The 12,327-nt window shown below is 51.4% G+C and overlaps 1 protein-coding gene across 1 annotated transcript in view; it reads left to right on the top strand.

The window, feature by feature from the left end:
• Positions 1–12,327, top strand: part of MTM1 (myotubularin 1) — a 405,405-nt gene that overhangs the window by 101,718 nt on the left and 291,360 nt on the right. The gene's annotated exons all lie outside the window — the stretch shown is intronic.

Here is a 12,327-nt window from a genome sequence, read left to right as displayed (position 1 = left end):
AGTTCCTGTGGTTACTTTGAGATGACGATCAGCGTGCATGTCGCGCTGATGTCGTTTAAGCTATCTCAGCCCCCCGAGCACGTAGAAAGACAGAAGAGCTATCATTGGAAAGGGGAGAAGGTCCCCCTCTGGGTGTTCCCAGTTCTACAGAACCTCCGCCTACTGTCCCGCTGCAGGATGTCTCCAAACTCCCCGGGCATCTTCTAGGCACAGTATAATCTCTTCAGCCCTAGCACACGTAGTGACGTCCTCAGACCGGCGCATCCACTACTGGTCCAGTGTTGGACTTCCATGCTTGTGCAATCCTGCGCCTCAGTAACACAAGAGTTATATACAAAAATCCCCCCCCCCCTCCTCTCCTTTCCCCGCCCCGGAGCATGTTTCCACTGTGCAGAGAAGTGAGTGCCCTAGCATCGAGTGGGGAACAAAACAATACTGCGGTCCCATGAGTCTGGAGTATTTGGCATCCTTACAGCATGTGATTAAAATATGCGCCAAGTAAACGGTATCTGAGGCACTCTCTGGATTTGCCGCCATGAATAATCTGTAGCCTGTGAGGTGGGTCTTGTGTAGGAGATTGAATTGCATATATTTAAATCTTGTGTTGTGGGCGACCGTCTTGGTGTAAGCTAACATCTTGTCCCATCCCAAGTCATTGACCACATGGCACAAAATGTGATCCCATCTTGTCCCAAGTGCCTTCAATGTTGTCTGTTCTATAGCAATCAATGACTGGTAGAACGAGGACACCAGACCTTGCGCCGAGACCAGCGAGAGTAGTTGCTGAAGCACATAATGTTGTGGAGGCTCCTCTCTTCTCCTGTCCCATAGGTCCACGTATGACCACACCTACGCCTCACAAGTCAGGAACTGGCCACAGTGTAGTGCATATTTTTCTATTAACTCCTCCAGTGGCTTAAGGACACCCATCTCGTAGCAGTCTCCCACCCTTTCAAAGCCGGCCTCAGTCCAAACCTGGAGGTGAGCTGCTGTGAAGCAGCTGATCGGGGTCCCGTGAGGTTGATCCTCCAGCGGCAATGCCGGTGCATACAGTGGCGCCCCCGGGGTCCTCACCATCAACAACTCCAGCAATGCAGGGCTACTCGCAGTAAGGTGCTTGTCTGGAGAATGACCACATCGGAGCATAATAGCTTGGTTAATAAGAGACCTGGTGAGGCTCCAGTCGAAGAAGGTCTAGTGCACTCCTGCGGGTCAAATTAAGTAATTTGGCCACCCATTGCATATGTGCCACTAGGTAATACAGCTTGAAATCTGGGCTCCAAGGCCACCTTTAGTAGCGTAATGTCTCAGCACCGTGAGCAACACCCGATTGCGGCTCCCATCCCATATCAGCTCACGAGTATGACATCTAGTTGTTGGAACCATGCCACTGAAACCTTAACTGGGAGATTTGTGCAGAAGTACAATAACTTTGGCAGATTCACCAAATTGAAGATTGATAGGCGAGTCATAAGTGGTATCCGCAAAGACCTCCAAAATGTAACACAATGTCTAAGGGAGGGCAACACCCTCTTGTAGGTCGTCTAGCTGATGACATATTTGGATGTCCAGGTATTTAAAGGTCACAGGTGACTAAGGAAGTCCTGCTGGAAGGTCTAGTGGTGCGAGAGTTTTCTGGCTACAGGAGAACAGGCTTGTTTGTGTCCTGTTTACTTTTAGTCCAGATAGGGCCCCAAACTCATCAAGTTGTCTGATCGCCCCTCGGACATCTGCAGAGCTGTGAGACCAATAAAGGAGGAGGTCATCTGCATAAAGAGAGAGAACATGCTTGTGGCCTTCTAATCATAATGCTAATGTTAACTGGGATTTGTAGAGTGCATAATCACCGGCAGGTCTCTTAGTGCTCTCCCCTTCCTTTGGAATGATTCTGCCAGTGGTTCAATGGCCAGAGCAAATAGCAGGGGTAATAGTGTACAGCCCTTTCGAGTACCTCAGTAGATGTCATAAGGAGCAGGATTGGTACTTACCGGTCTTAACTCACACAGTTGGTCTCATGTAGAGCAGGGTAACCCATTTAAAGCAAGCCTCCTGGCTTGCTCATGATCATCATCAGGTAGTCCCACCGTCCTGAGTCAAAAGTCTTTTCGAGGTTTACTGACACCAGCGTTGCTTCTGGTAAATAGTGGGTCTCAGGGTGGTAAAGGTTGTCATATGGTCTCCTGATGTTGAGGGAGGTGCTACAGTGCATAATTAGCCCATTTTGGTCTGTATGGACCAAGCCCTACATGAATGGGAGTAACCTGGTCGCTTGAATTTTACTCATGACCTCGAAGTCCATGTTGAGCATGGACAGCAGGTGGAAGGCAGTGACAGACGCTCCAGAGATTTTGGTTTTTGGGAGGGGTTGACCATCACACAGCGTGTGGTGTGCAGAAGGTGAGCTGCATTCAAGGACTCGGCGTATAGTGTCTCCAGTCTTGGGGATAGTAGGCATGTGAAGGTCAGATAGTACCCTGCTAGGAGTCCGTCTGGGCTGGGAGTTTTTCCAGTGGCAATTTTCTTAAGGGTGTGTCTAATGTACTGGGCCAGGTCCCTGCACAGGGCACTGGAGAAAGCCGACACTTAATTGTTCTCAAATAGCCCGGTGCTGGGAGAGTGGGAATAGCCGGCGCCACCCCAAGTGCTAGATCGGGAGTATCACCAGCAAAGTACAGTTCTGCAGGAGAATAGGCCACTGTGTTGAGGTGTGAGCACCATGCAGCTGTTGGTCGAGGAGTGGTGCGGGGAAATTTGGCTGTCTGCAATGCCCCTGTCTCAGTCGCATTCCATGGTCCTCCAGCTCGGCCCTCCAGTGCACTCCGTGGGTCCCTAAGGGCAGGGCGACACCACATGCTGGTAGCCTTCCAGGTCTGTGCGTCACCACCCTGGTAGCACAGTGTCACCTTCTCAATGGGAGCTCAGCAGTCAATAGTAGAGGTGAGCGGGCCTGCAATCAGATACATTCCAGGGCCTCGATCGTCCTCTGTAGGCCGGAGGAGCCAGCAAGCTTATGGTAGTCATGGCAGTGAGGCAGGCCCTCACAGATCACACCCTCTGCAGCATGTGAGAGGGACTGCAGTAGCATGCACTGCAATAAATTGTTTAGAGAGCCCAATAATGAAAAACAAGAAAAAAGCCAAGTTTTAATTGTTTTCTGAAGGAAGCTTCAGGTGAAATGACACAGAGTTGGAGTGGAAGCTGTGAAGTAGTGTGGCTCACTGGTTAGAGGCGGCAGACCCGAGAGCAGAGGACGGCCCGGGACCAGGGTTCGATTCCCGGCGCAGCAGGTTTCTGGACCAGGGTCAGCGGGCTCGATAATTCTCTCGCCTCGGTGCCCACTCTGATCAGCGATCACACTCGGCAACTCTGGGCATTAGCTTGCCTCATCTTCACTAACGGCCCCACCAGACCGCCGGGGATGCCTGGTCTCACCCTGGAGATACCCATTAAGGGATCATCTCTCAGGGAAGCCAGGAAGGATTTCGCAGTGGTCGAAGCGCCTTGGGACCCTCCGGGTAAGTAGTGCGCTATATAAATGCCTATACATTTACATACACATTACATTTCAGAGTTTAGGGCCCAAATACCTAAAGTAGAGCCCCTCTTGACGGGCTCTTTTCACACTTGGAGTGATAGCCGTGTGGAGATTTTCAGATCTAGGTTTCCTAGAGGTAACCCAAAAGCGGATTTAATGATAAAGGTAATGAAGACCCTTGTTAATAAAAGCCAGGTAAGTGACACAAAGAGCCTTAAATTCAATTCTCTTGGCGATAGGCAGCCAATGCAAATCTCTGAGCTGAGTGGAAATGGGGTAAAGTCTAGTTACCCAAAGTAAAAGACAGGGACCTGCATTTTAGATAATTTATATAGTGTTTTGTGCTACCTTACAGAAACTATGGAGTTTAAATTTCAATTTGTGGGGCAGCTGCATTCCCCACTGGGTAGTTCGTTTTTTTATAACCAAATGTCTATTGAGTTTCACAATATACAGCATCATTCAGAAATTGACAATCAAATGACAGGAGCATTCTGCACCAGAGCATCAGATGGTCACAATCATATACCACTGCTATACAGTTTACATTGGCAATCCATAGTAGGCATACCATCTACCCCATATTTTCTCATATTTCCGTGGACTTCCCCGAGCCTCCTAAATCAGCTACTCCTGGCGTGCACACCAGTCAGCACCTCTTTGCCATGCCACCAGGAAGGGGGGGGGGGGAGGATGTGGGTCTAAGCTGTTTCCATGGATATCGCGTTAAGCAAACAAAGAGGCCAACTCGAGGGGCTCAATTCAACCCAGTTACCCATCACCCCTGAGATTTCATGTCTCACCCTACTCCAAAAGGGTGTCAAAACTGGACCCGATCAGATCTTGTGATAACAATTGGTAGTGGGCACGGAGCAGCGCGGACAAATGGTCTGGTCTGTATGACCCATTTGCTGTAAGCGCTTAGGGGATGGGTATGTCGCATGAAGGTAATTAATCTGGATCATGAGGCGATTGCAAATTCCCTCGGGCCAGGCGTGCCCTGCCCCAATCCCTGTCATTCAACTCATCCACCCTGGTCTTCCACCTGTGCCGGAGGGGAGGAACAGATATGGTGCATTAATCATCAGATATTGATAAATAGTCGACGTTGCACCCCGGCCCAGTCATCTCATCATGAGTTTCGCCTCAAGGGGGCTGTATTCAGGAATTCACATGGAAGCCGGAAGGTGGGCTAATAATGCATGCCACTGCTCAAGATAAGGAAATCATGGAATGCATAATAGACCATATTAGGGCTGCATCTCCAGAAAGGACATCTGTGTCCCGCTCTGGCGAACGTCACCTAGATAGGAAATACTTATGTGGTTTTAGTTGATGAAGCCCCTCAGACCCGTCACTTGTTGTAGCCAAGTACCCCGCCACAGTGGCGTCATGTAGGGGAGACGACCAGCCCACTGGGTAAGGCGCAAGGCCGCTCTCCAACAGAACAGTGACACTCTGGTGCAGGAGGGTGTCTTAGAGGATATTGGACTACCGTAGAGAAGATCAAGGAGCCTGTCCAAGCCAGATAGATGCTATTCAAGGCTAAATCCTGGATCAACCCAGTCTCGATTTCTTGGCCAAGGCCAAAGCTACACGATGGCTCCTTCCCACCCAGACAAATATCAACTTTGAGAAAAGGAATCAAAACCACACACATGGAATAGAATAAGGTAATTCACCAGGACGTAAAGATACCGGGGAGGCACATAATTTTAAAGACCGCAGTATGCCCTAGTGGATTAACTGGCAGACGGGACAACTTGCGTAAATCACAATCCAGTGTGGGGTGAGGGGGCGGACGTTTAGGGACCAAACTAGGTCTGGTTATAGTTAATATTCTGTTTCCATAAGAAATGCATTTTTTGGTGTTGCTATTAACATTGGTGCAGTTTAACAAATATCCACAAAACTTTCCAAAAATGGCTACTCTTTGATTAGTTTGTGCATGGCATCAATCAATCAATCAATCAGAGTATTTGTAAAGCGCGCTACTTACCCGTGAGGGTCTCAAGGCGCTGAGGGGAGGGTGTGCCGCTACTGTTCGAAGAGCCAGGTCTTGAGGAGTCTTTTGAAGGCGAGTGGGTCTTGGGTCTGCCGTAGGTGGGTAGGGAGGGTGTTCCAGGTCTTGTCGGCTAGGTAGGAGATGGATCTGCCGCCGGAGGTCGTTCGTTGGATGCAGGGGACAGCGGCGAGGCTGGCGGAGCGGAGCTGGCGGGTGGGGGTGTAGAAGCTGAGTCTGCTGTTCAGGGAGGCTGGTCCGGTGTTGTGGAGTGCTTTGTGTGCGTGGGTGAGGAGCTTGAAGGTGATCCTCTTGACGACGGGGAGCAGTGTAGGTCTCTCAGGTGGGAGGTGATGTGGCTGCGGCAGGGGACGTTGACGATCAGTCGGGCGGAGGCACTTTGGATGCGTTGTAGTCGTCATAGGTGTTTGGCTGGGGTTCCTACGTAGTGTGTTGCCGTAGTCCAGTCTGCTGCTGACGAGGGCCTGTGTCACCATTCTTCTTGTTTCGGTTGGTATCTTGTAGAACCTTCGGAGCATGCAGAGGGTGTTGTAGCAGGAGGAGGAGACGGCATTGACCTGCTTCGACATGGAGATGGAGGAGTTGAGGATGAATCCTAGGTTGCATGCATGGTTGGTGGGTGTCGGTGCTGTTCCCCCGGTGTATTATATGGACCCAGGTGGGCGGCCACCAGGAGTCGTCCCAGGCCTAGGGGGTGGGTCCGAGGATGAGGACCTCCGTCTTGTCAGAGTTCAGCTTCAGATGGTTGCTCCTCATCCAGTCGTCGACGGCCTTCATTTCCTCGTGGAGGTTGATCCTGGTGTTGTGTAGGTGCTTGGTGAGGATGCGCTGGGTGTCGTTGGCGTAGGAGATGATGTTAAGGTCGTGATGGCGGGCCTCTTGTGCGAGGGGGGCCATGTAGACTTAAAACAGCGTCGGGCTGAGGGATGAGCCCGGGGGGACGCCGCCGATTATGTCGGTGGCTTTGGTTCGGAAGAGTGGGAGGCGGACACTCTGGGTTCTGCCGGAGAGGAAGGATGTGGTCGAATCAAGGGCCTTATCTTGGATTCCGGCTTCTTGGAGGCGTGTCTTTTAGAGTGCGATGGCAGACCTTGTCGAAGGCGACTGATGGGTCCAGGAGGATGAGTGGTGAGGTTTCGTGGTTGTCTAGTTGGTGCCTGATGTCGTCTGTGGCGGCGATGAGGGCTGTCTCGGTGCTGTGGTTTCGTCTGAATCTGGACTGGGATGGGTCCAGGATGTTGTTGTCTTCGAGGTGGCGAGCCAATTGCATGTTGACGAATTTCTCAATAACCTTCTCCGGGAATGGGAGCAGGGAGATGGGCCGGAAGTTCATGTGGTCCTTGGGGTCCGCCTTGGGCTTCTTGAGGAGGGCGTTGATTTTGGCGTGTTTCCAACTTTCCGGGAATGTCGCTGTTTCAAAGGAGATGTTGATGATCTTCACTAGTTGGGGTGCGATAGCTGTGTCTGCTTTGTTGAATACGTGGTGTGGGCACGGGTCTGACGGAGATCCCGAGTGGATGGAGTTCATGACTTTTCGTGTCTCGTTGACTTTGGACCAGGCGGTTGGCGCTGGTGGTGTTCGCAGGGGAGGTGAAGTCTGGCGTAGTCTGGGCGGTCGAGGGGATGAAGCTTTCATGGATGTCAGCGATCTTGCGGTGGAAGAAGATGGCTAGTTAGTCGCACAGTTCTTGTGAGGGCAGGATGTCGATGGCGTTGGCGCTGGGGTTGGAGAGTTCCTTTACGATGCTGAAGATTTCTTTGCAGTCGTGTGCTTTGTTATCCAGGCGGTCCTTGAAGGAGGATCTCTTGGCTAATCTGATGAGGTGGTGATGTCTTCGGGTGGCGTCCTTGTGGGCTGCGTGGTTGTCCGGTGGAGACATTTCTTCTCCAGTTTCTGGCATGCTCGTTCGGAGGTCTGGAGCTCGTCAGTGAACCAGGTGGCTCTCTTTCTGGCTTGGCTGTTGGAAGGTTTCATGAGCGGAGCGACCGTGTTGGCGCAGTCGTCAATCCATGGTCTGAGGATTCGGGCTGCGGCGTCTTGGTCGGTGGGTTGGTTCTGGGCGAGGGTGGTGATTAGCTGGTCTTCGGTGACTTGGCTCCAGCATCGGCGAGGCAGCTGTTGGGTGCGGTGGTGCGTGGTTGGTTTCTTGAAGGTGAAATGGATGCAGCTGTGGTCGGTCCAGTGGAGTTTGATGGTGTGGTTGAAGGTGACGTGGGTGCTTGTGGAGAAGACTGGGTCCAGCGTGTGGCCTGCGGCGTCAGTGGGTGCGGAGATGAGCTGTCTGAGGCCGAGGGCGGCGAGGTTGTCGATCAGGGTGGCGGAGTTGGTGCTGTTGTTGTTCTCAAGGTGGAGGTTCAGGTCACCGAGGAGGATGTAGTCCGTGGAGGCGAGTGCATGGATGCTGGCGAGGTTGACGATGGAGTTGCTGAACTGGGCCTGGAGTCCGGGGGGTCTGTAGACGAGTGTTCCCCTGAGAATGGTGTTTGGGTCGGTGTGGATCCGGAAGTGCAGGTGTTCGGTGGTGTTGAGGTTGTCGTCCGCGTGGGTGGCGACCTTGAGGATGGACTTGTGGACGATGGATATTCCTCCTCCGATTCCGTTGGCACGATTCCTGCGGGTGATCTTGTAGCCGTCCGGGATGGCTATGGCGATGTCGGGCGCCGAGGAGTCGTTCCACCAGGTCTTGGTCAGGAAGACCACGTCTGAAGTGGAGGTGTCGAACAGATCCCAGAGCTCGACGGCATTTTTGCGTGCGGAGCGGGTGTTGAGGAGTATGCAGCGGAGGTGTTTGGTTCCAGTCCTTGGAGGTTTGGTGGCTCTGTCGCAGGTGAAGCTGCAGATGCGGCATGAAAAAGGTCCGTGGGATGCGTTTCGGGGTGGCCTGGAAGCAGCTGTGGTGTCAGCCGACGTTGAGTGCGTGGAGGGTGCTGGCGTCTTATCTGAGTCTGGCGTTGTGACGATCGCGGGGGCCAGGGTTTCTGGCACTGGGCGCGGTCCAGGCGCAGACGGGCTTGCCTTAGGCGCGCCTTCGGCATATATGGGAAAGTGGGAAGGAGGAGCAGCTGGGAGCCGCGAGTACGCAGGGGGTGGGGAACTAGTGGCACAGAAGCAAAATGGGGCACAGAGAGGGGCGAAACGAGTGGTGCAGAGCAGAAAAACGGGTCACAATGAGGGCAGAAAAGAGTGGTACAGAAAAGAAAAATGGGGCACTAGGAGGGGGAAAACAAGTGGCATTGAACAGAAAAACGGGTCACATGAGGGCAGAATGAGTGGTACAGAAAACAAAAATGGGGCACAAGGAGGGGGAGGTCGAGTGGCACAAAAGATGGAGGCTGAGCACACTTACCAGGAGATCTCGGCAGCGGTAGCAGGGGCACTCAGGCGGAGCTGCATGGAGGGGGAACGACCTACCAGGAGGGTCAGGGGTCGCTCACCTCACCGTGCAGCATCCAGCTTATATGGGGAGGTGGGAGGGAGGAGCAGCTGGGAGGCGGGAGCGGCGAGTGTGCAGGGGGGCGGGGAGCTAGTTGCACAGAAGCAAAATGGGGCACAGAGAGGGGGAAAACGAGTGGCACAGAGCAGAAAAACGGGTCACAATGAGGGCAGAAACTAGTGGTACAGAAAACAAAAATGGGGAACAAGGAGGGGAAAGACGAGTGGCACAGAAGATGGAGGCTGAGCACACTTACCACTTACCAGGGGATCTTGGCAGTGGTAGCAGGGGCACAAGGGCGGAGCTGCGTGGAGGGAAAGTTTCAGTGTGTCTGCCAAGTGAGGGCTGAGAAACAAGAGGGGTCCCAAAACACGTTTCCTATTTTTTCATGTGAACTTTAGACAAAGCTATAGCCTAAACTGCTTAATGGATTTACACCAAATTTGGCTGCAAGCTAGCTCTTGGCCCAGAAAGACTGCTTTTTAGGTCTCGCCTGGCGAAAGCAGCGCTTGTGCTGCTCTCGCTCTGCGAGGGCCTTATGCGATCAATTCAGCCAAAGCTGAATGCACGCGCGTACAGATGGACAAAGATGGCTGCTCTCGCCATTCACAAAGCTAAACTTGCATGCGTAGGATACAAAAAAATGCATGCCATCTTTGTTTACTTTAATTAGCGTAGGGATGTGCACACGCATTTTTTTGTCCCTACGCGTGCATAGTGGCGTGCTTTCTCTTTCCCTCCCAGCGTGCTTTCACGTTCCCTCCCTCCCCCGTGGCCCACCTGCCCGTCCAGTCAGAGCTATGCAGGCCCACAATTTGAAACCGAGAGGCCTGTGTTCATCAGGAGCCTTCCCAGAGACAGGCCGATGCTTCATAAACACAAGCAGGGCAGAGTCCGCGAACTGTTTCCTACCAGACCAAAGCCTCTGGAAGACTAGCTGATGCGTGGCACAGTCATTGAACCTGACAGGCGATGCATGAACTGATTGCCGTAACTTTTTTGCCTTTCCAATCGTATTGCGTTGTATTGTATTGTACTTCGGATTTGTGTAGTGTCTCATACCCCTGTACCGAGTCTCACATGTTGTAGCAGTGAAAATGAGCACTGCCCCTGGAATTGAACCCGCTGGCATGCTTGATGGTCCGTAAATCTTCTAAAAGTATGAGGGTGTTACTTACCATGCTTTATCGTGTACTTGTATATAAACTGTTTATGCAAATGTAAAAGACTGGCACGATGCAGCTCCCCCTTTTGTTTTTTCACAGATCCTATTTTTGTAGCCTCGCAGATATATTTCACTGATTTCAGTCTTGAACAGAAATAGCTCCTCTGAGTGTAAAATGAATGTAATTAACAATGTGCCAATGTCACCATGAAAGTCAATGCTCCTCCCAGGAGAGCTAAGAAAATCAAACACACATACACTCTACTTCTCCCCCTAATATCGGACAAAATACTATCACCGCTCTCCCTCTCATTTTCGCAAACCCCTCCATTACTTTCCTATCTGCTCCCCTCCACCAATTCTCTCGTTTTCTCTCCGATATATCTAGCTTCAGACACAAGGTAAAGATCGTCACAGAATTTATGCAATAAAAATCAGACAAATTCTCAATGTGTTAGAAGAATGGAAGAAACAACCATTATTAGGTCTGTCCCATCAGACAACTATTTGCTTATGGAAGACTTGATGTGAACTTGAATGAGCTTACAGTCCACCAATTGTTTACCATATTTTGGCTTTCTTGTTACTCGCTTTTGTTTGCTCTTATTCTTTGGCTGGTCTTCCTCTTTTGTGTGTGTCACTCCACTGGAGCATACCTTTTTTACCTTCGTTTAGAATACTTACCTATTATCCTTCCCCTGGTCACTCAAGTATTTTCCAGCCCTCTCTTCTGTGTTCTATTCTCCCTTCAAATACCGGCCTCCTGCTCTCAGTGATGTTTTCTCCCTTGAGTACTGCTCGCTCTCTGCACAGATTTCTTATGTAATCCCCTTAAATTCTTGAAAATAAATATAACGTTTGAAATTAAAATTACACCTCTGTCTGCTTGCTATATCTTCATGTTCAAGGACTGTGATGACTAACATGGCTGGTGTAGTCATTTACCAGTGCTCTTTATTGCATTGAGTCTTACACTCTCTCATCTCACTCCAGCTGCCCACCCACCCTTACATTGTTTGTGGTTACATTAATTGGTTTCTGCTTGCTATTTTTAGGACTTCCGTGGGATGCTGACCCTATTTTACTCTCCCCTTTAAGGGATGAAATGCTCAGTTAAAACAGCATTAAAAATGCAATAGGTCTCGCCTTTCATTAAGTTAAAGCCATTTGCTTTGCTATATAATACCAATAGCAAAGCAAATTGATTTAACTTGATTAAATGCAAGACATATTGCATTTTCAATGCTTGTTGTGATTTTGAGGCCTGCTCTCTCCCCAGCAGTTCCGCTGTGGTCTGCTCTGCCACACATCAACTCAGCCAACCCCCGGGTAGGGTTAGAGTCCGCGCAGCGCCTCACGCCCACCTTTGATGGTATTTGGTAACTGTGCCTGCCCCCGCTGTTGTAATTCGTTTTTTTTCCACTGTGCCCATTGTGTGATCTTGTTTTATTGCATTCTTCCCATTTTGTTGTCATTTATTCAATCTCGGTTCTGTTCATTGTTCCCATCCCTGTTGTTTCACTTGACTTTTTCCCTGCCGTTCCCGCCACTGCCCCGTGACCCCTCCCGAGCTCCCAGCTGCACGTCCTACCCCCCCTCCCCTACTCAATGGCGGCCGCTGCGCAGTCTCGCCTCAGGCCTCACCACTCACCACACACCACCCATGGCCAGTTCTCCTGCCTCCACTGCAGCCGGTCCTTCACCACTGCCCGACCTTCAGCGTCAGATGCATCCTCCTCAACGTGCACTCCGTACACAAACATGCCATGGAAATCTGGAACCTACACGACTCTCTCTCGCGCGCGACATCACCTTCTTCAGAGACCTGGACCAACGCCACCTCCGCCCCTGACATCAACGCTACCATCCTGGACGGTTACAAGATCCAGAGGAAGGACCGCCCCAACCACCCGGGAGGAGGCCTCGCCATAGTCCACAAAAGTTCCCTCCGCCTCTCAAGCAAATCTTTCCCCTTCGCCGAACACCTACATTTCGAGACCCACACCAGCCCCAAGACCACACTCCATGGAACACTCCTCTACAGACCTCACGGGCACCTTTCGCCACCACCATCACCGACTTCATTGCACCCCACGCCATCGCATCAATGAACTACACACTTATTGGAGACCTCAACTTCCACCTCGATAACCCCAGCGACCCGAACTCC

The sequence above is a fragment of the Lissotriton vulgaris genome, chromosome 4_1 (genome assembly GCF_964263255.1).
Source record: "Lissotriton vulgaris chromosome 4_1, aLisVul1.2, whole genome shotgun sequence".
Lineage (NCBI taxonomy): Eukaryota > Metazoa > Chordata > Amphibia > Caudata > Salamandridae > Lissotriton > Lissotriton vulgaris.
This window is presented reverse-complemented; position numbering and strand designations above follow the sequence as displayed.